This window comes from Sphaeramia orbicularis, chromosome 24, assembly GCF_902148855.1.
Source record: "Sphaeramia orbicularis chromosome 24, fSphaOr1.1, whole genome shotgun sequence".
NCBI lineage: Eukaryota > Metazoa > Chordata > Actinopteri > Kurtiformes > Apogonidae > Sphaeramia > Sphaeramia orbicularis.
In genome coordinates, this window is record NC_043979.1 from 44,398,468 (window position 1) to 44,421,207 (window position 22,740).

The 22,740-nt window shown below is 35.9% G+C and overlaps 1 long non-coding RNA gene across 1 annotated transcript; it reads left to right on the forward strand.

Annotated features, from left to right (window-relative positions):
- LOC115415263 (uncharacterized) lies at positions 1 to 14,001 on the forward strand. Its single transcript, XR_003934785.1, has 3 exons — positions 1 to 11; positions 6,484 to 6,489; positions 13,867 to 14,001. It is a non-coding gene; the product is annotated as an uncharacterized LOC115415263 (long non-coding RNA).
- The last annotated feature ends 8,739 nt before the right edge of the window (positions 14,002 to 22,740 follow it).

Genomic DNA, 22,740 nt, shown 5'->3' on the forward strand with positions numbered 1-22,740 from the left:
ACTTTGGGTATGTCTGTTTAGGTGTTTTTCCCCAGAAAATATGGTCAGGGTTTAACTTAAGACTGAACATCTTTGTATCCCCTTTACTGTACGAAGGTTTCAATAGATATTGACAGACCCCAGATTCATGAACCAGATATAAATCTAACTAACTACTAGGACGGTGTTTGCAACCTTGGGGTCGGCACCCCACGTGGAGTCGCCTGAAATTTCTAGTAATTGATAAAAATAAAAAAAATAAAGCCTTACTAATAAGAAATATATTGTGACTTGACAGAGACAGTCAGAATACGTAAAAGACATGACAAACTGTGAGTGTGAAACTGCAGCACTGTGGTTCTGTTTATCTGTCAAATGTTCATTGTGGTCAGTTTCAGATGCTGCAGCTCTTTCATAACACTGGGTTACAAAAAAATGTTTTTTGCAAGTTGTCTAGGTTTTTTCAACTGAATTCGGACCATTTTGCACCGCTAAATCCAAAAATGACATCTGTTTTTCTCAATCAGGTCAGGTTTTTTTGCTAATTTGATTTGGAAAAATTTGATCTTCTCACAAAATTGATTACATTTTTGTGACTTTATCAGTTGATTTTTTATATAGTTCTCACCCAAAATAGGTTTATGAAACTTTATGAAACTTGTGACTTGATTCCTGTTAGGTACAATGGTGTATTCACCGCAGATGTAGCAGAATACGTCAGGCTTATTTTTGCAAGATCTTCTAGTCGAAGCCATTTCATTCACCTGTAATATTAAAAAAAACATTCATCATAAATTGGCAAAAGTCAAATCTTCAGAACTCGTTTATTGCAAGAAATATGAAAGAATTTTGTATCATATGATGTGAAAATGCCCATAAATGTAAGCAAAAATGTTAAAAAGCCAATATGTAGCATAGTTGAGAAAGTTGACCTGATTGAGCAAAATTAATGTGATTTTTGGATTCAGCACACCAAAATGATCCTAAATCAGCTCAAAAAACTGAAACAATAAATTTGTTGTTGACCAGTGTAACTCATAGTTTGAGTTCTTGTTTGTTCAGTATTAATTGTCAGCCTTGTAAATCACAGCTGGACTGACTGTACATATCCTGACCAAGGAAAATAAAAATCTCCTTTTGTGCAGTAATCTACACCTGGATTTACTGCCTCCGTCTATAATAATATACATTATATAGACTAAATGTCATCTAAAATTAATGTTTATTTGCAACATAGTATAGCCAACTATTACATGATCAAAAACAAATTAATTTGAGCAAAAAAATGTCTCCGTTTTGAATGTCTGGGGTTGCCAGAAATTTGTGATGTTAAAATGGGGTCAGGAGCCAAAAAAGGTTGGAAACCACTGCACTATGATGATATGAAGGAGAGGGTTTGGTTGATGTGGAGCAGTTATTGAAAACGTGGTTCTATCTACTGTGGACATCACATGTGAAAGCTCAGTGCAGTTCAACACGTAGATACACTTGTGTTTGTCCTCGAATGTTCAGTTTCTATGAATCCTGAAATATACAACTGAATTCATTTTTCCAACATGATCCTCAAAAACCGGACACTAAGCTTCAGGAAAACATTCACAACAACTCCTCTTTGAAATAAGTCAAAACTGTAAAGAAAAGGCTGAGAGCAGAGCAGGACTCTGTCTTCTGTGTGATATTTGTACACCTTGTGTATTGAATAAGCTTTAATAATCTCCAGTGAAACACTTGGGGGACCGTTTGGTGATGGGTGGCCCGCCCCTTTGGCTTAAAGCAATTAATTCAGCTTTCTGACATCAAACTCACGGCTCAGCTCAACAGCTTGGAGCTCAAATAAAAAAAATGTAAAAAGGGGGAGTTCTCCTGGGAACAGAGTAAAGATGGCAGGCTCCTTTCTCCACTGTTTGCTCAGTGGCTCTGAGAGCAGCCTCAATGAAATGCGAGGGCACAAACAATGTGCGGCGGCGGAGAAAAGGCCGGCGGGGAATGAACAGTTTGGAGTATTTGCTCAGTGGAGGAGCTGCCACAAAGGCAGAGCTATGGCGTTCCCATGAATCAAGGCGCCGGCTCTGACGCCTTTTGTTGCTGCAGGTCTGCATCGCCAACTATTAGACAACACCACACATAACCAGTTCCATGTCATTTAAAGCCTTTTCTCTGAAGAACTGTACCATCAGGTGACCCGCTTCGACTGTGTTGTCTTTGGCGTCTGGACGGCGAGTTTACTGCCGCTGCACGTGGCCCCGAGTTCACTTCTCAAAAAGCCAAATATTCAGCACTCGGAGTCTGTTTTTACACGTCGAAAGCACCCGAGCGGAGATTTATTTAGAGTTATTGGCCTGACGTTTAGCCATAGTTGACCCTTCGCTTTCTAGCCCCACCCCAAACCCCCCGACTTGCTCGCTGGGTGGCCGGGCCGGAGGTCTGAAAGGCATCCAGGATGACGCTTAAGCTCTTTTCGCCTTAAGAAAGCGTCATTGTACATCAGTATGAATGGCAAACTGCTGTTTATTTAGGATGGACCTGTTTTTTGAACTATCTGCCGTTCAAAGACGACGCCAAAATCCGACGTTTGTTCACATCAGCGGGAGACTATTTTAGCGTTACCGATATTTATGAAAAGCTGCACTTGGGTTTAATACAGGGTGGGGAAGCAAACTTTACAATATTTTGAGGCAGGGATTGAAAGACAGTGTATGACCAATTAGTTTATTGAAAGTCATGAGAATTTATTTGCCACAAGAAAATGTCCATAATAGAAAATGTTTTTATTCTATGTGTCCTCCTTCTTTCTCAATAACTGCCTTCACACGCTTCCTGAAACTTGCGCAAGTGTTCCTCAAATATTGGGGTGACGACTTCTCCCATTCTTCTTTAATAGTATCTTCCAGACTTTCTGGTAATAGTTTTGCTCATAGTCATTCTCTTCTTTCCATTATAAACAGTCTTTATGGACACTCCAACTATTTTTGAAATCTCCTTTGGTGTGACGAGTGCATTCAGCAAATCACACACTCTTTGACGTTTGCTTTCCTGATTACTCATATGGGCAAAAGTTTCTGAAAAGGTATGGATAATAGTGTTAGGTATGATTATGACATCAATATATGTTTGGTTTCAAAACAATTGACGTAGTGCCTGCTGAGAAAAAACAACTAAATGTTCATTGTACATTTTGCTTTCCCACCCTGTACATCTGGGTAATATGAAGCCAAATCCATATTTTGACTGAGGCAGTAATAGTCTATATACAGTTTTATCCAGTAGAAGAACAGATCCTGAGGTCAATGTAGAAGAAGTGAAAGTGGTAAAGTCCAGGCGCTGAAATGTCCGCAGAGTATAAAATACTGAAGCTGGTGTCATATTAATATAATGTGAAGACTATTAAACTATTAAATTCACATTGAGTCAAAAATAACAGACTGAAATTCAGAGCCACATGGTCCTGTTCGTCTTCCTCCATTGAGCTGCAATGGCTCAGAGAAATTAAATAGACAATTATACAGTATACTGTAAAAAATGTGGACTTTTTGCAGTGGTTTGAGCCAACATGATGAACTAGGAGGACACCACTTACATAAAAATATACACTTAAATGCAGTTTCGACTCTTAAATGAGTCAATCATCTCATGCACACCATTATAAACCATATTATGTCAGTGTTACAGAGAAATGTGTTATCTCAGCAGGACTCTAAAATACATAATGAATTTGCCAGATTTACATTTTCATTGACTCTTCCACTGTTTTTTGTCTGTTTTGATATGAGCACCTTTGAATTTGCTCTGAGCTTTAATGAACATCTACATCACAGGTGTCAAACATGCGGCCCAGGGGCCAAATCCAGCCCACCAAAGGGTCAGATCTGGCCCGTGGGATAAATTTATGAAATGCAAAAATTACACTGAAGACATTAATCATTTTAGTTCAGACAGTTCCACATACAGACCTATTTAATCTCCAGTGGGTCGGATCAGTCAAATACTATCATAATAACCTGATAAATACTCACAAGTCCAAATTTTTATCTTTGTAAATATAAACACTTTCATGTCATTTTACTTTATTTACACTAAAACAAATCAACATTTCACAAAAACACAAAAAACCTCAACAAATATGAACATTTTAAAATGTCTGAAGTGTAATTTTAACAATATTCTGCCTGTTATTAAATGTTTTCTGTATTTGTTGATCCACTGTGGACTGAAAGTTGTAATTTACACGTTTAAATGATAAACTGAGGCATAATATTGTTAAAATTGCACTTAGTTTTCTTAAGAAATTTCAGTTTGTTCATGTTATTCACATTGTTTTAAAGGATAGTTGGTAGATGTAGATATTTTCATCACATAATTTTACTTTTTTTGCTCTAAAACATAGAGTAAAGTTTGGAGTTGACATAATTTATATATCATTATGTTATTATTTTACTGGTCCGGCCCACTTGAGGTGTTATTGGGGTAAATGTGGCCCCTGAACTAAAATGGGTTTGACACTCCTGATCTACATCTATCAATTATGTCAGTGTTTACAAAATTTTCAGCTTGAGACCCAAAAGAGAAATTTGGCATCCCAGCAGGACTAAAAAAAAAAAAAAAAAAAAAAAAAATATATAATATATATATATATATATATATATATATATATATATATATATATATATATAATAAACTTGCCAGTGATATACGTTTTCATTCACTCTTCCTCTGTCAAAACACTGTCAGAAAGTTATTTTTCACATCTTTTACATCATTTTTATCTTGTTACATCTTTAAATCCTTATTCCTTTCCACATGGCTTTGTTAAGTCCAACATTTACGTCTTTCTTTTCGAATTTATATTTGTCATTATTGCGATATACACGGCCTGGCCAAAAACAATGTCTTTCAGTGGACCACATTTAGCTTTGATTACACCACGCACTCATCGCTGCATTCTTTCAATAAACTTATGCATTCAAACTTGCATTAATTTTTGTTTAAATCTTGTATTGATGATATGGAGTCCAGACTGATCTCAATAAATGGTGTTGTATGTTACGCCAGTTCTTATGGCATTTGGCGTGCTATACCCATGCATTTCCGACCTTTCGCATGTTATTCAGCATCACTTGATTGCCTGTCAATTTATGTCAAGATCTCTGGTTCACATAACCCTAACCGTAACTCTAACCCAACCCTAACCCTAAGTGCGTGGTATTTGACGCATCAATTCAGGTTGGACAAGGGGCTAATAACGGCATAAACATACATGCAGAAAGCTTATAATGCGTACAGATAACACGCGAATTAAAAGCGGCATTAATATTTACGCGAGTCATCCATCACATCCAAAAGATTCCCAATGTGGTTCAGGTCTGGACTCTGTGGCGTCCAATCTATGTATTAAATGATATGTCTCAAACTCCTGAACCACTCTTTATCAGTCTGATCCTGATGAATCCTGGTTTTGTCATCTTGGAATATGACGGTGTCATCAGCATAAAATGAAATCCACTGATGTTCATTCTGGTCATTCAGTTTATTCAAGTTAATCTGACCTCATTTTATGGGCACGTAATGTTGTGAACCACAACCCCACCCACTAAATCAACCCCAAATCATAACACTGCCCCCACAGGCTTGTACTATAGGCACTAGGCATGATGGGTAATCAAATCACCACTCTGAATCCATCAGATCACATCATTTGCTCTCTACAAACCCTAACCCTTTTATATTAGTTCCCAAATGATATTTACTCTATATCTAACTTTTCTTAAGTGATTTACCACCATTTATTTATAATATTATCCTCTATATTTTGTATTTTATCAGTAAAAATCAGGTATTTTCCAATATCTAATTCACTGATGATATAGATGTTCATAAAAGCTCAGATTAAAGTTGAGGGTTATTATATCAGAAACAGCGAAAACTGAAGAAAAAGTGACTTTTTCAGTAAAATTTGTCATTAACTGAACATAAAACAAGTGTGTCCATCTACTGTCATTTATTAAAACTCCATGGGTTTTACTGGTGAATCAATGTTGTAGAAGATGACGGTGTTTCCACAGTAACTACAGAGCCTCTGAACGTCCAAATGGGTCATATCTGATGACCATTAAAAGATGAATAACTGTATTTTACACCAATTATTTACATGTATTGATGGGATTAGTGGATCAACAGGTTTTAAACATTTTAGATCAGTAGACGCTTTTGGTCACCAGTGGATGTTTGGGTCCTTATGAGTTAATTTCCTTTACAAACTTTGCAGGTTATGATTTTAAAATGTCATTTTTTACCACAGACTAAGCGTATTTTACGTCTGAAACCACCTTTAGTTCTGAGATTACTGTTACTTTTGGAAGTAAACTGGCCCTTATTATCAGTAAAACAGATCCGAAACACCCTGTCTGGGCTTATTTCCACTGTCTTATCGTCCGTTACCTTTTACTCAACTCACAGCTTGAATAAAAGAAGCCAAACTTTGAAATTGGTGTCGGGGAACCAGATCAGGACATTGTTGAAGTGTTCTTGGGTGGATTCGTCCTTTAACAGGCAGCTCTTTAACCACTCAGACTGTTTGACTTTCCATAAATCAGCCTCTTCACGCCGTCGACGGTCGGTGTAAAAGAGACAATGCTATTTGCTCAGGCCAGTTTCACATTGTCTTCGTGTAGCGTCATTGAACCGCCGAGACAACAGACGAACACTGAGTCTCCATGAACGATGACTAGACTTTGAATGGACAGGACTTTTCTAAACACTTATTTCCCGTCATCGACTGTCTTTATGGTCACAGGTCGCAGTACAAAATCTGACTCTACTGTCATTTCTCTCTATTCATTACACTTTCATTCTGACTTTTTTATGCCATTTATCTCCTAGTTTCAGCTTTATTTCAGTTGCAACTTTATATTTTTTGTTTTTGTTTCACCTCACAGTTTCATTCTAACCTTCCTACGTGAGTTTTTAAGTGGAAAGTCAGATTAGAATCCAGTCTTGTTAACAATAAGAATCCCCATCAACAAGCTTTTTGATTAGGTATAAGAACATACAATTATTCTATTCTTCTATTTCCTGGAAAAAAAAAGACTTTAATAACTATAAAATAACAATATTCCATCAAAATAATTCCATTCAAAATAATGGATTCTAAATATCTCAAATATGGACTTTTTCTATGATTCATTTCAAAGTATCTTCCTGATTATACTAATTATGATTGTATCTACTATTATCAAATTATTATGTATTAAAAAAACAGATGCATTAGCAGAAAAAATAAAATACTAGTGTGTATATGACATTAACATATGAATTATTAATTACTGTTCATCATCAATGTTGTTGTGTCATGTTAGTGTTGTTTCCACTTACTTTATATCTACACCAGATACATCTGATAATAGGAGAGAAAAAGAGGAAAAAAATTAGTTCTTATACATGACATGATTCTACTTTTATTTTGCCACTTTTTTCTGTGATATTTGATTTTTGGAGAAATATTGAATAATTTCATCATGAGAACTTTTAGAACAAAACACAACACAGTTTATTTATTCTGAAAAGCAACTGAAGCTGTCAGATAAATATACTGCGGTAAAAAGTATAATATTTACTCTGACTTGTAGTGGAGTAGTAGGATAAAGCTGGAAATACCATGAAAAGTCCATAACCTTTTTCTGTCTTAATATTTGGAGCTAATATCTGTGAAATCATTCATTATATGTGTTTAATGAAGTCTGTTTAGTGATGTGTTTTTCTTGACTTTTGGCCAACAGTGATAAATACACACTCTCAGGCCCAATCCCAATTCACCCCTTACCACCCCCACCCCCCCCCAGTTGCTCATGCACGTGAAGTGGTAGGGGTGACCTGATTCTTGATGAGTCAGAGGGGAAGGGCTAAGGGGGGGGGGGGGGGGGGGGGGGGGGGGCTGTTTAGCCCTCAAAATGGAGATTTTTCAGGACCACAATACAAGCGCAGCAGGTATGAGAAATTTCCCATAATTCTGTTCGAATTATTGGCAAGAAGGAGGTAAACACAACTAAGAAGTGCAGCAGTGTGATGAAAGAAACACACAAATGTACACATTTTCTTTGTAAATAACTTAATCATTTGATCGTCCGTTTAATGCCGTTTAGGGGTGGCCATGGCTCAGGACGTAGAGCGGGTCGTCCAATAACTGAAGGTTTTTTTGTTTTTTTTTAATTTTATGTTTATTAGTGATAGTTAACAAGACAATGTGGACAGAAAAACAACAACAACACATAAACAAAGGGAAACTCAAACAAATAAACAAACAAACAAACCAAAAACAACAACAATGACAGAGTATTGACAAACAACAACAACAACGTCATATTACAAAGAAAAAGATCATAAATGTAAATAGCAACTAAACCATACAGCTTGGATAGGGGTGATAGGGAAAAGGGGAAGAGGGGGGTGTAAAAGAAAGTAAGAAAGAGAGAGGGGGGAGTGAGGGGGAAAATAACACTGGGTTACAAAAAAATGTTTTTTGCAAGTTGTCTAGGTTTTTTCAACTGAATTAGGACCATTTTGCACCGCTAAATCCAAAAATGACATCTGTTTTGCTCAATCAGGTCAGGTTTTTTTTTTTTTGCTAATTTGATTTGGAAAAATTTGATCTTCTCACAAAATATAATAATTAATACCAAAATAAGACTGGCAAGCACACTTTATGAAACTTGTGACTTGATTCCTGTTAGGTACAATGGTGTATTCAGCGCAGATATAGCAGAATACGTCAGGCTTATTTTTGCAAGATCTTCTAGTCGAAGCCATTTCATTCACCTGTAATATTAAAAAAAACATTCATCATAAATTGGCAAAAGTCAAATCTTCAGAACTCGTTTATTGCAAGAAATATGAAAGAATCTTGTATCATATGATGTGAAAATGCCCATAAATGTAAGCAAAAATGTTAAAAAGCCAATATGTAGCATAGTTGAGAAAGTTGACCTGATTGAGCAAAATTAATGTGATTTTTGGATTCAGCACACCAAAATGATCCTAAATCAGCTCGAAAAACTGAAACAATAAATTTTTTGTTGACCAGTGTAATAATTGTTGTAATAATACAAAAATATTGAATAATACCAGTAGCCTAATTTGCTAGAATTATTGCCACAATAATTCTAGCAATAACCGAAGGGTTGGCAGTTCGAATCCCGATCTGTCCTAGTCAGTCTGTTGTGTCCTTGGGCAAAACACTCCACCCTCCTTGCCTCCAGTGTCACTCACACTGGTGTATGAATTACTTATTTAAGTGTGTTTGTAAGACACTCCAAAGTAAACTGTATCTGGTAGACCTGAACCCCTGCCACAGATCGGACCTGCCGTAATTAATTTCATATTGCAAAATAGAAGCTATCAAAGGCAAGGAGAATATACAGACGCTCAAACAGAAATAAGAACAAAGATGTTAAGAGGAGCTCAGTTCCTCAGTTAAACCATCAGGACAAAACACATATAATGCACAGAAATATAATAACTTAAAATGCAATCAGCAATGACTGAGGGTTTTATCGTAGGCTTTTAGACATCGTCAGGCCCTGCGGTGGATGAAGAACATATGACATGGGATGGTGGAGAGGTAGGATTCAAGAAAGTACCCGCATATGAAAGTTTGGTGGCGGTCGGAGGGGCTGTTTGGCGTGAATTGGCAGCCACGCTTCCGTCAGCCTATATACGTAGTTTACCACCACCAGAGTGAGAATGTGAGAGTGTCATCACTCCAAGATGATCCATCCATTCATTTTCGGAACAGTTTTAGTCCGTATGAGGGTTGCTGGGGTACCAGAGCCTATCCCCGCTACCAGCAGATGAAGATGGGGTACATCCTGGACGTGTCTGCACTTACTTCTGTAAATTGAATTTGAGAGTCTGGTTTTGACCGGCTTGAGATCACTTTTGTTATGATTTGGCGCTATATGAATAAAATTTGATTGTTTGATTTCATTGCAGTGCCTACGATGATCCTTTAATACCCACTCATGTCACTGACCTGTTGAACATGTACCTAATCACTCGTAAAATGTTCATCCAACTATTTTGTTCTAGTCCCCGATATTTAACTGACTGAAATGACCGTATTTCTTCTTTTTTATTGGTCTATTTTCTCAGTTTAGACATTTGATATTGTTTCTTTGTTCTATCTTGATTAAAAATGGGTTTGTGAGATTAGTAAATCATTGGTCTTGCATCAACACCATTAGAGTAATATGTTGATACAGGACTTAATCCAGTGGTTCCAACCTTTTTGGCTCGTGATCCCATTTTAACATCACAAATATCTGGCAACCCCAGACATTCAAAACATAGACTTTTTTTTTTTTTGGCTAAAATTAATTTGTTTTTGATCATGTAATAGTTTGCTATACTACGTTGCAAATAAACATTAATTTTAGAGGACATTTAGTCTATATAATGCATATTATTATGGACAGAGGCAGTAAATCCAGGTGTAGATTACTGCGCAAAGTGAGAATTTTATTTTCCTTGGTCAGGATCTGTACAGTCAGTCCATTATGGATTTACAAGGCTGACAATTAATACTGAACAAACAAGAACTCAAACTATGAATTATGAAAGAACTGCAGCATCTGAAACCGACCACAATGAACATTTGACAGATAAACAGAACCACAGTGCTGCAGTTTCAGACTCACAGTTTGTTACTTCCGTCAAGGAGGTTATGTTTTTGCCAGGATTTGTTTGTCTGTCTGTTTGTCTGTCCGTTAGTGTGCAACATAACTCAAAAAGTTATGGACAGATTTGGATGAAATTTTCAGGGTTTGTTGGAAATGGGATAAGGAAGAAATGATTAAATTTAGGTGGTGATCGGGGGGGGGGGAGCCCACGGGGGGGGGGGGGGGGGGGGGCTGCGCAGACCAGAAAATTTCATCAAAATCTGTCCATAACTTTTTGAGTTATGTTGCACACTAACGGACAGACAAACAGACAGACAGACAGACAAACCCTGGCAAAAACATAACCTCCTTGGTGTGGGGGGGCCCACAGGGGGGGCCACTGATCAACCTTGGTGGAGGTCTGCGCTCTCCAAGTGCTTCTAGTTTTTTATGTATTATGATTGTCTCTCTCAACTCAGCATATATTTTTTATCAGTAAGCTTTTTTTTATTTTTTATTTTTATCAATTACTAGAAATTTCAGGCGACCCCATTTGAATTCCAGGTGACCCCATGTGAGGTCCCAACCCCAAGGTTGAAAAACACTAACTTAATACAACAATTGAAAGCTTTTAAGTATTTTTGCGGGTACTTTCTTGAATCCTCCCTCTCCACCACCCCATGTCATATGTTCTACATCCACCACAGGGCCTGACGATGTCTAAAAGCCTACAATAAAAACCCTCAGTGCCTCATAGTGATCTCTGATTGCATTTTAAGTTATTATATTTCTGTGCATTATATGTATTTTGTCCTGATGGTTTAACTGAGGAACTGAACTCCTCTTAACATCTTTGTTCTTATTTCTGTTTGAGCCTCCGTATATTCTCCTTGCCTTTGATAGCTTCTATTTTGCAATATGAAATTAATTACGGCAGGTCCGATCTCTGGCAGGGGTTCAGGTCTACCAGATACAGTTTACTTTGGAGCGTCTTACAAACACACTTAAATAAACCTGATAAATAACACTCGCTGCCTCTTTAGACACGACCAGCAGGCTTTCGTTTTTTCCGGAAACCAAAGGAGGACACAATAAAGCCGAACGCAAACAGGAGGAAGACGGCGGCGGGCATGTGGAGGTTTACTCAGAGTACACATGCTCTGAGCTCTGCAGAGAAACCAGAGGTCTGAGGAGGATCAGGGAGGGAGGGGAAGAAGACAAACACACCAACACTCACTTAAACCAAACATCGGTTGGACACTGTGCTTCCCACTTTGTTTGGGAAGGTCTGAAAAACAGCAGTTGTGTGGCCCAGACCTCGGTGCTGAGATCGTCTGCAAACCGGCATTGTTTGGTCCGGTTCAGTCGGACTCTGGTTTGTTTTCCTCCTCAATATGATTTGTTTGATGTGAACACAAAGCAGTCGGACTAGAGTTAAGACCAAAACAACCACACCATGATCGCTGCCTCTGAAGCGCCTCGGTCCTGGAGTTCGCCCGTTGGTTAAGGGGTTAAGACGCCTCGCTTTCAATGACCCATGATTACATCTGACCCGTGACATTTGTAACAACGTGAAAGGACAAACAAGGAGAAATGTTCACAACAGTAAAGACCAAACTGAGGTTTATAGATCTGTACTATAGCCACTTTCTATAGGCAAAAACACAGTTAATTTATTCATGTCTCTATTTGTATATGTCCACATTACAGTGTTTTAATCAGTGCTTTTCAACTATTATGTTTATTTAACACATTTTAATGTTTAAAGTTTAGGTAAAGATCCCAAAATAATTCTGTAAAGATGCTTAGAAAATGATGCATGACACAAAGTGATGCAGAAACGCACTGATTAATACTTGAAGCTAGTCTTTTTTAATTTTAACAAAATATGACATCAAAATAGTGTCAAATAAGGAGAAATGTTTACAACAGTTAAAGATCAGACTGAGTTTTATAGATCTGTACTATAGCCACTTTCTTTAAATAAAAACAGTTAATTTCTTCATGTCTGTATTTGTATATGCCCACATTATAGTGTTTTAATCAGTGCTTTTCAACTATTATGTTTATTTAACACATTTTAATGTTTAAAGTTTAAGTAAAGATCCCCAAATAATTCTGTAAAGATGCTTAGAAAATGATGCATGACACAAAGTGATGCAAAAATGCATTGATTTACTTGAAGCTAGTCTTTTTTAATTTTAACAAAATATGACATCAAAATAGTGTCAAACAAGGAGAAATGTTTACAACAGTTAAAGATCAAACTGAGTTTTATAGATCTGTACTATAGCCACTTTCTTTAGGCAAAAACAGTTAATTTATTCATGTCTCTATTTCTATATGTCCACATTACAGTGTTTTAATCAGTGCTTTTCAACCATTATGTGTATTTAACACATTTTAATGTTTAAAGTTTGGGTAAAGATCCCAAAATAATTCTGTAAAGATGCTTAGAAAATGATGCATTGACACAAAGTGATGCAGAAACGCACTGATTAATACTTGAGGCTAATCTTTTTTTTTTTAATTTTAATTGTAACAAAATATGGCACCAAAATAGTGTCAAAATGATTTGTAATTGCTAAAAAAAATGCAGGTCAGCAAAAGATTTGCATCTGTAATAAAAAGATTTGTACTTAAACATCCAAATTTGTATCTGTAAAATTATGTGTAAAAATATGTATTTGTATGCTTTGTGCATTTACAAACAAGATTTTTTTTCACAATAATATGGATACTGAAAACTGTCAGGTGTATCGATGTGAACTTTGTAAATCTACTATCCATCCTTCCTACCCTCGGTCTAATAAAGAAAGGTTAAAGAAAGAAAGAAAGAAAGAAAGAAAGAAAGAAAGAAAGAAAGAAAGAAACAAACAAACAAACAAACAAAGAGAAAAGAAAGATTGAGCTCTGGAATGGAAGGGTATTATATCTGAATTTAATAACATACTGAACTATCACTAACCTGTTAGCTCTCATGGTGGACTCAGGACTTGGTAGAAGATCTGACATTAGACCCACCAGAGGAGGACTGGAAACATGCATCTGCTGTGGGTGAAACCATGTCGATAAACGCATACCTTAAAATGACTCAGTTCAAATTCAGGATTCAAAGAGTTTTGTTGTCATGTGTACAGTAAAGACACAGGTTTTCTTGGACAACAAAAGTCTTACTTTGCCGTCCACACTGAACGCCAAGAGAATTTAAGATGTATAAAAATAGGACAGTCAAGGTCAGTCAAGGTCAAAGGTCAAGGCACCAAATGAAAGCCCATATGTGACTTTCTATCTATTGCCAAAAGTAATTATATTAATATCTTCAACTGCTTTGAAGTTACAGCACTTTGAAATTTTTCCTTTCTAAACCAATGGGGATTTTCAACATTTCAAAAATTAAAAAATCAATATTCCTAAATTCTTTAAATAAACTTGGTAGACCTTACCCCAAGGAACCTCTGCTATGAATTTCAATTGATTCTGGCTGACGGTTTTGGAGAAGCAGTTTCTAGAAATCTGGACATAGATGACCTTAGGTTTGATCTTTCAAGGTTAGTCAAGGTCAAAGGTCACGGCACCAAATGTAAGCCCATATGTGACTTCCTATTGCCAGTAGTAATTATATCAATATCTTCAAGTGTTTTCAAGTTATAGCACTTTGAAATGTGTCCCATTCTAAACCAATGGAATTTGTAAAATTTCAAAAATTCATACAAAATTCAAAAATCAATATTTCCCAATTCTTTGAACAAACTTGGTAGACCCTACTGCAAAGATGTTCCACAGCAAATATCAAGTCATTCTGACCGACTGTTTCGGAGAAGACGATACTTGAAAAATTGTTTACGGACAGACAACAAGTAATACCAACAGTCGAACAGACCCATTCTGAAAATGGACTAAAAATAGAAATAAAACAATTTAACTAAGAAATTAAAACAAATAAAACAAAGTGGCTTTTAAAGAATGGCATGCAAAAGAGAATGAGAATAAAAATATAAAAGGTATAGACTACATAGACCACTGTTACTAAGTGTGTAGACTTATGTAACACCAGATAGAACAGAAATACACAGGGGTTGGACAAAATAATGGAAACACCTTAAAAACTCAACAAAATATAATTTAATATGGTGTAGGTCCGCCTTTTGCGGCAATTACAGCCTCAATTCTCCGAGGTATTGATTCATACAACTTGTGAATTGTTTCCAAAGGAATTTTAAGCCATTCTTCAGTTAGAATACCCTCCAACTCTTTTAGAGATGATGGCGGTGGAAATCGACGTCTTACTTGAATCTCTAAAACTGACCATAAATGCTCAATAATGTTGAGGTCTGGGGACTGTGCCGGCCATACGAGATGCTCAACTTCATTAGAATGTTCCTCAAGCCATTCTTTAACAATTCTAGCTGTATGGATTGGGGCATTATCATCTTGAGGTGAAGGTGTTTCCATTATTTTGTCCAACCCCTGTACCTGATATGTACTAAAGGCACCAAGTGTTGAGGAACAGAAGTTCACTGTATGTGGCACTGTAGTAAAATTAAAATGTTTTAGGAAAAGGTGACAGATAGATCTGAGAAAATTCCTTCTAAATTAATAGTATTGGAACCAAAGCGGCTTTTGTTTGGTTTAGACCTACAGAAACATGTGTTGATAAACCTCAGTTTGCTTGCTGCCAAATTATTAGCATTGTTTTGGAAAAAAGTTCGCAGATTAAATTCTACTCATTGGATCAAGAAAATGTTGCCTTCCATTAGAGACGATCTGACGTTTGAAGGCATCTGGAACGTTTTTATACAGCTAGTCTTTCTATTCTGTTCTAAAGAATCAGAATCACTGACCTGCATTTTAATATCTGTTCCATGAAGATGTATTAAATTATTCCCCATAGTCTACTGTCTTTACCTGATAGGTTTTCTCTTGGTTTGTGTATGTTAGAGCATTCGTCCAATCAGATTTCACCATCATGTGTTGCCGGGCAAAATAAATCTGCCTTGAGGCTCAGGATCAACAGAGCAGCCTCTGGAGATGAAAATAAATGGAATGAACCTGTTTATTTAACCAATCAGATTCCATGTCGATCTAGCAGGCGTATATTAACGAGGGCATTTTCTTGTCATTTGATTGGACGGTCAAAGAGCACAGCAGCTACACTGAAGAAAGGGAAACTGACTTGAATTTGGAATATTTATCTTGAAAGATCTTTTCTTTTTGGTTAATTTGCTTGTTGAGACTTAATCCTGTGAAGATTATCTGACTTGTTCCAAGAATTTTTATACTGAGCTACTTCGCTTAGACATTACAAATCATTTTAAGCAATATTTGTAACAAAACAAGCTCCATTGTTGGGGATACAGTAACTGTGTCAAGACATTTTTACTTATTTTGTGCTGTTTTGCCTATACATCTGTATTGAGTCATTACATCTACATAAGACTATATATATATATATATATATATAAATATAAATAATATATTAGGCCTACACTTATAATACTTTATTAACCTTGGTATAAGTTGTTGTACATGATCATAAACTGTTGTAATGACTTTTAAAATGCATTATAATGTCTTTTGAATGTGCACTTAATGCATTATAAACTAGACCTTCAAGTAAAGCACAGGTGTCAAACATGCGGCCCGGGGGCCAAATCCAGCCCGCCAAAGGGTCGAGTTCGGCCCTTGGGATGAATTTGTGAAATGCGAAAATTACACAAAGATATGAACAATCCTTTTAGTTCAGGTTCCACATTCAGACCAATTCAATCTCAGGTAGGTCATAATAACGTATAAATACTCACAACTCCAAATTTTTCTCTTTGTAAATGTAAATGTTTTCATGTATTTACACTAAAACAAAGTATACAGGGTGGGGAAACAAAATTTACAATGAACATTTAGTTGTTTTTTCTCAGCAGGCACTACGTCAATTGTTTTGAAACCAAACATATATTGATGTCATAATCATACCTGACACTATTATCCATACCTTTTCAGAAACTTTTGCCCATATGAGTAATCAGGAAAGCAAACGTCAAAGAGTGTGTGATTTGCTGAATGCACTCGTCACACCAAAGGAGATTTCAAAAATAGTTGGAGTGTCCATAAAGACTGTTTATAATGTAAAGAAGAGAATGACTATGAGCAAAACTATTACCAGAAAGTCTGGAAGATACTATTAAAGAAGAATGGGAGAAGTTGTCACCCCAATATTTGAGGAACACTTGCGCAAGTTTCAGGAAGCGTGTGAAGGCAGTTATTGAGAAAGAAGGAGGACACATAGAATAAAAACATCGTCTATTATGTAAATTTTCTTGTGGCAAATAAATTCTCATGACTTTCAATAAACTAATTGGTCATACACTGTCTTTCAATCCCTGCCTCAAAATATTGTAAATTTTGCTTCCCCACCCTGTAGTATTGCAAAAATGTCTGAATCACCTGAACAAATATGAACAACCTGAAATGTCTCAAGAGAAGTACATGCAATTTTAACAATATTCTGTCTGTTACTAAATGTTTTGTGTGTTTGTAGATCCACTGTGATCTGTAAGTTATAACATACATGTGTAAATGATCAACTGAGATATAAAATTGATAAAATTACACATTTTTTTCCCCTGTTCATTCATATTATTCATATTGTTTGAAAGGATAGTTTGTAGATGCAAACATTTTCGTAATATAATTTGACTTTTTTTGCTCTAAAACATAGAGAAAAGTTTGGAGTTGACATTACACTGGTCTACAAGGAAAATGCTTCCAGAATAAAAGTAATGAAATTTTACCACATGAGAGTCACTGATAAAGAAAAATCCAGTCGAAAATGCTGGTTGGCTGAACTTTCCAAGATACAGCCTTGGGTCAAAATGTGAAATTCAAGAATTAAGGAGAGAATGGGTTTGACTCAAAAGGAATATTTGTCTCAGAGCTACAAGATCTACTTCAAAACACTGTCTGCACATTAGAATACATTCACTTTACAGGTTCTATTTAGTGGAAGATTTATAAAACTATTATATAAATGTACATAAACCAATATATATGTGGAATAACACTTAATCATATACCTTGAAAACATCAGCAAACCAGCACTTTTGTCATTTATTTTCCAATTAATCTTATTAAAATACGTAACATTTAGCACATTTAATGTCTGAAGCAAATCATTTCTAAAAAATTGTAGACCAGTGATATTTCTACATTATAATTTTACTGGTTCGGCCCACTGCAGATCAAATTTAGAAGAATGTAGCCCCTGAACTAAAATGAGTTTGACAGCCCTGTCCTAATACATGCATCAAAGGGTTAAAATGGGGTCACGAGCCAAAAAAGGTTGGAAACCACTGATCTAAACCCAGAAGGATTCCAAACACCATCAGTCATATTTGGTATCCTTTTCAGAATGATTACACTGGTCAACAACAAATTTATTGTTTCAGTTTTTTGAGCTGATTTAGGATCATTTTGGTGTGCTGAATCCAAAAATCACATTCATTTTGCTCAATCAGGTCAACTTTCTCAACTATGCTACATATTGGCTTTTTAACATTTTTGCTTACATTTATGGGCATTTTCACATCATATGATACAAAATTCTTTCCTATTTCTTGCAATAAACGAGTTCTGAAGATTTTACTTTTGCCAATTTATGATTAATGTTTTTTTTTAATATTACAGGTGAATGAAATGGCTTCGACTAGAAGATCTTGCAAAAATAAGCCTGACGTATTCTGCTACATCTGCGGTGAATACACCATTGTACCTAACAGGAATCAAGTCACAAGTTTCATAAAGTGTGCTTACCAATCTTATTTTGGTATTAATTATTATATTTTGTGAGAAGATCAGATTTTTCAAAAGCAAATTAGCAAAAAAAACCTGACCTGATTGAGAAAAACAGATGTCATTTTTGGATTTAGCGGTGCAAAATGGTCCGAATTCAGTTGAAAAAACTTAGACAACTCGCAAAAAAAAAATTTTTGTAACCCAGTGTTATCAATTGTATGATATTATAACACAAGTATGATGACGTATGAACAGTATCTGCTGGCTCTAAGTAAAGTGTAAATCAAAAATTATACATCCAAGTGTTCTTAATAACTCTTTATTTTGCAAAAACAAAACATTAAAAGAACAGAGACAGTAAATAGAAGTGTTACATGTTGTTTTATATGTAAATGAAAAATAATGTGGCAGCTCTAAATCTTTGTTAATTCAAACACATACTTTTTTTTTTTTTTAATAAATATGAAATCCCTAAAATAGATGGGTAGAGGGGCCAGTGAAAAACAAAAGTTCTCCACCTAAAAAAATAAATTCCTTCACACGTCATTGGTATGGATGTATAAAACATTATGAAAGCTGAATTTATAAAACATTATGCCTACACTTATAATACTTTATTAACCTTGGTATAAGTTGTTGTACATGATCATAAACTGTTGTAATGACTTTTTTAATGCATTCTAAATGCATTATAATGTCTTATGAATGTGCGCTTATGCATTATAAACTAGAAGATGAAAAAAGGTGAACGACACGCACATCCAAAATTAGAGGTGTGCTGGATCCCAAAAACAGTAGAACGTGAGAAAAAATAAAGGAAGGTCCGCACAACCAGTGAGCTCCCAAACCATTTAATCGTGACGTTTCGGGCCAAGGCCCTTCATCAGACTGAGGACAGAAACTTACACAGGTGTTCTATATGTGGCGTCTAATCATAACACGTGACCTGCGTTACACGTCATAACAGAAAAAAATTATTAAAACTTTTCAAACATATGACCAATTGTAGATGATCAAGAGTCTTACATTTCAGAGTATCCACAAATACAAAATACACAGGTGTTTTATATGCAGTGTCCGATGAAAATAGCACGTGACATGCAATAAACATCATCTTAGAAGATCAGAAAATAACTTGTAAAGCCTAATCATATGTGCAATCAATCATAAATCATGAAGTGTTACAAACGACTGCAAATATACATGATTTTTAATGATCAAATTGCTTTGCATTCAAGACTCAAACAAACTGTACACCAATTTATATCGGAAAAGCACTGACAGGAACTCTATTTTACATGGTGAATCGTTTCACCCTACACCTCTGAAGAGAAGCTTACCCATTTCCCAATTTAACCGGATCCGCCGCATATGCAGCTCTGACTCTGATTATAAGACTCAAGCAGAGGATCTGACAAAGCGGTTCCAACAAAGACAGTATAAAGAGGAATGGATTTCAGAAGCACGAAAAAGGTTTGACCAAAAGACTCAGAATCAATGTCTTCAACTTAGGAAAACTAAAAAAAGAGAGTCCAAAATCAACTGTATTATACAATACTCACCCTTGGGCAAAGACTTTATACAGATTATCAATAAACACTGGCACATAATACAATCAGATCCGAACCTAAAAGGCTTTTCTGCACCACCACGAGTGGTTTTCAAAAGACCACCTAATTTGAGTAACATGCTGGTTCGGGCTTATTTACCTCCCTTGACTCAGCCACATTTTTTACAAAATATACCACATGGTAACTATAGATGCGGCCACTGCACTCAGTGTAATTTTACACATAAAACACAGACCTTCACTCATCCTAGGTCTGGCAAATCCTACAAAATCAAAGGAATAATAACCTGTAATACAAGAAACGTAATTTACATGTTAAAATGTCCATGTGGACTAGCCTACATTGGAAAAACCAGTAGACATTTGAAAACCAGGATCTCAGAACACAGATCAAACATACGTAACAAAGACACAAAGAACCCAGTGGCCATACATTTCACACAAGCACAACACAATGTCAGCATGCTTAAATACTGTGGCATAGAAAAAGTCAGTGTGCCCAGCCGAGGGGGAGATATCAACCGCTTGTTACTCCAACGGGAGGCTTTTTGGATTTACACCTTAGACACACTTAGCCCTAAAGGCCTTAATGAAGAATTTGATCTTAGACCATTTTTATAGACTCTTCACAACTTCTCACACGTTCCTAAAATTAATCTTCACATAGACCACTTCACTCCAGTGTATGTAGTATATATATCCTCACTCCAACACTGCAGTTTAGATGTCTATTTGGATGTATCTCAACGTTGCCCAATATAAACCTTTTTTAAAAGAATTTTTCTTTTGTTTTTGCTCTTGTAAATCTGTTCTTGTATTTTTGTTAATAAGAACCGTGCACACATGCTGTGGTGCTTGTCACCACATTCAGATGGACAGTATAACTACGTAGACCTGTAGAAATTTGATTATCTGTTTACAAATATGAATGCAAAGCAATTTGATCATTAAAAATCATGTATATTTGCAGTCGTTTGTAACACTTCAGGATTTATGATTGATTGCACATATGATTAGGCTTTACAAGTTATTTTCTGATCTTCTAAGATGATGTTTATTGCATGTCCCGTGCTATTTTCATCGGACACTGCATATAAAACACCTGTGTATTTTGTATTTGTGGATACTCTGAAATGTAAGACTCTTGATCATCTACAATTGGTCATATGTTTGAAAAGTTTTAATAATTTTTTTCTGTTATGACGTGTAACGCAGGTCACGTGTTATGATTAGACGCCACATATAGAACACCTGTGTAAGTTTCTGTCCTCAGTCTGATGAAGGGCCTTGGCCCGAAACGTCACGATTAAATGGTTTGGGAGCTCACTGGTTGTGCGGACCTTCCTTTATTTTTTCTCACGCATTATAAACTAGACCTTCAAGTAAAGCACAGGTGTCAAACATGCGGCCCGGGTGCCAAATCCAGCCCGCCAAAGGGTCCAGTCCGGCCCTTGGGATGAATTTATGAAATGCAAAAATTACACTAAAATATGAACAATCCTTTTAGTTCAGGTTCCACATTCAGACCAATTCAATCTCAGGTAGGTCATAATAACGTATAAATACTCACAACTCTTTTTCTCTTTTTCTCTTTGTAAATGTTTTTATGTATTTACACTAAAACAAAGTATAGTATTGCAAAAATATCTGAATCACCTGAACAAATATGAACAACCTGAAATGTCTTTAGAGAAGTAAGTACAATTATAATAATATTCCACCTGTTACAAAATGTTTTGTGTATTTGTACAGGGTGGGGAAACAAAATTTACAATGAACATTTAGTTGTTTTTTCTCAGCAGGCACTACGTCAGTTGTTTTGAACCCAAACATATACTGATGTCATAATCATACCTAACACTATTATCCATACCTTTTCAGAAACTTTTGCCCATATGAGTAATCAGGAAAGCAAACGTCAAAGAGTGTGTGATTTGCTGAATGCACTCGTCACACCAAAGGAGATTTCAAAAATAGTTGGAGTGTCCATAAAGACTGTTTATAATGGAAAGAAGAGAATGACTATGAGCAAAACTATTACCAGAAAGTCTGGAAGATACTATTAAAGAAGAATGGGAGAAGTTGTCACCTGAATATCTGAGGAACACTTGCGCAAGTTTCAGGAAGCGTGTGAAGGCAGTTATTGAGAAAGAAGGAGGATACATAGAATTAAAACATTTTCTATTATGGAAATTTTCTTGTGGCAAATAAATTCTCATGACTTTCAATAAACTAGTTGGTCATACACTGTCTTTCAATCCCTGCCTCAAAATATTGTACATTTTGCTTCCCCACCCTGTAGATCCACTGTGATCTGTACGTTATAATGTACATGTGTAAATGATCAACTGAAGCATAATATTGTTAAAATTACACATTTTTTCAGTTTGTTCTTATTATTCACATTGTTTGAGAGGATAGTTTGTAGATGCAAACATTTTCATCATGTAATTTTACTTTTTTCACTCTAAAACATAGAGAAAAGTTTAGAGTCGACATTTTTTGTATATTATTATATTATAATTTTATTGATTCGGCCCACTTCAGATCAAATTTAGCTGAATGTGGCCCCTGAACAAAATGAGTTTGACAGCCCTGAAGTAAAGTGTTACCGAAACCACTGATCTAAACCCAGCAGGATCCCAAACACCATCAGTCATATTCGGTATCCTTTTCAGAGTGATCATAAATTAGCCGGTTCTCTTTCATATTTCCTCTTAAATCCCAGCCCTGAATCCATTTTTTGCTAAATTG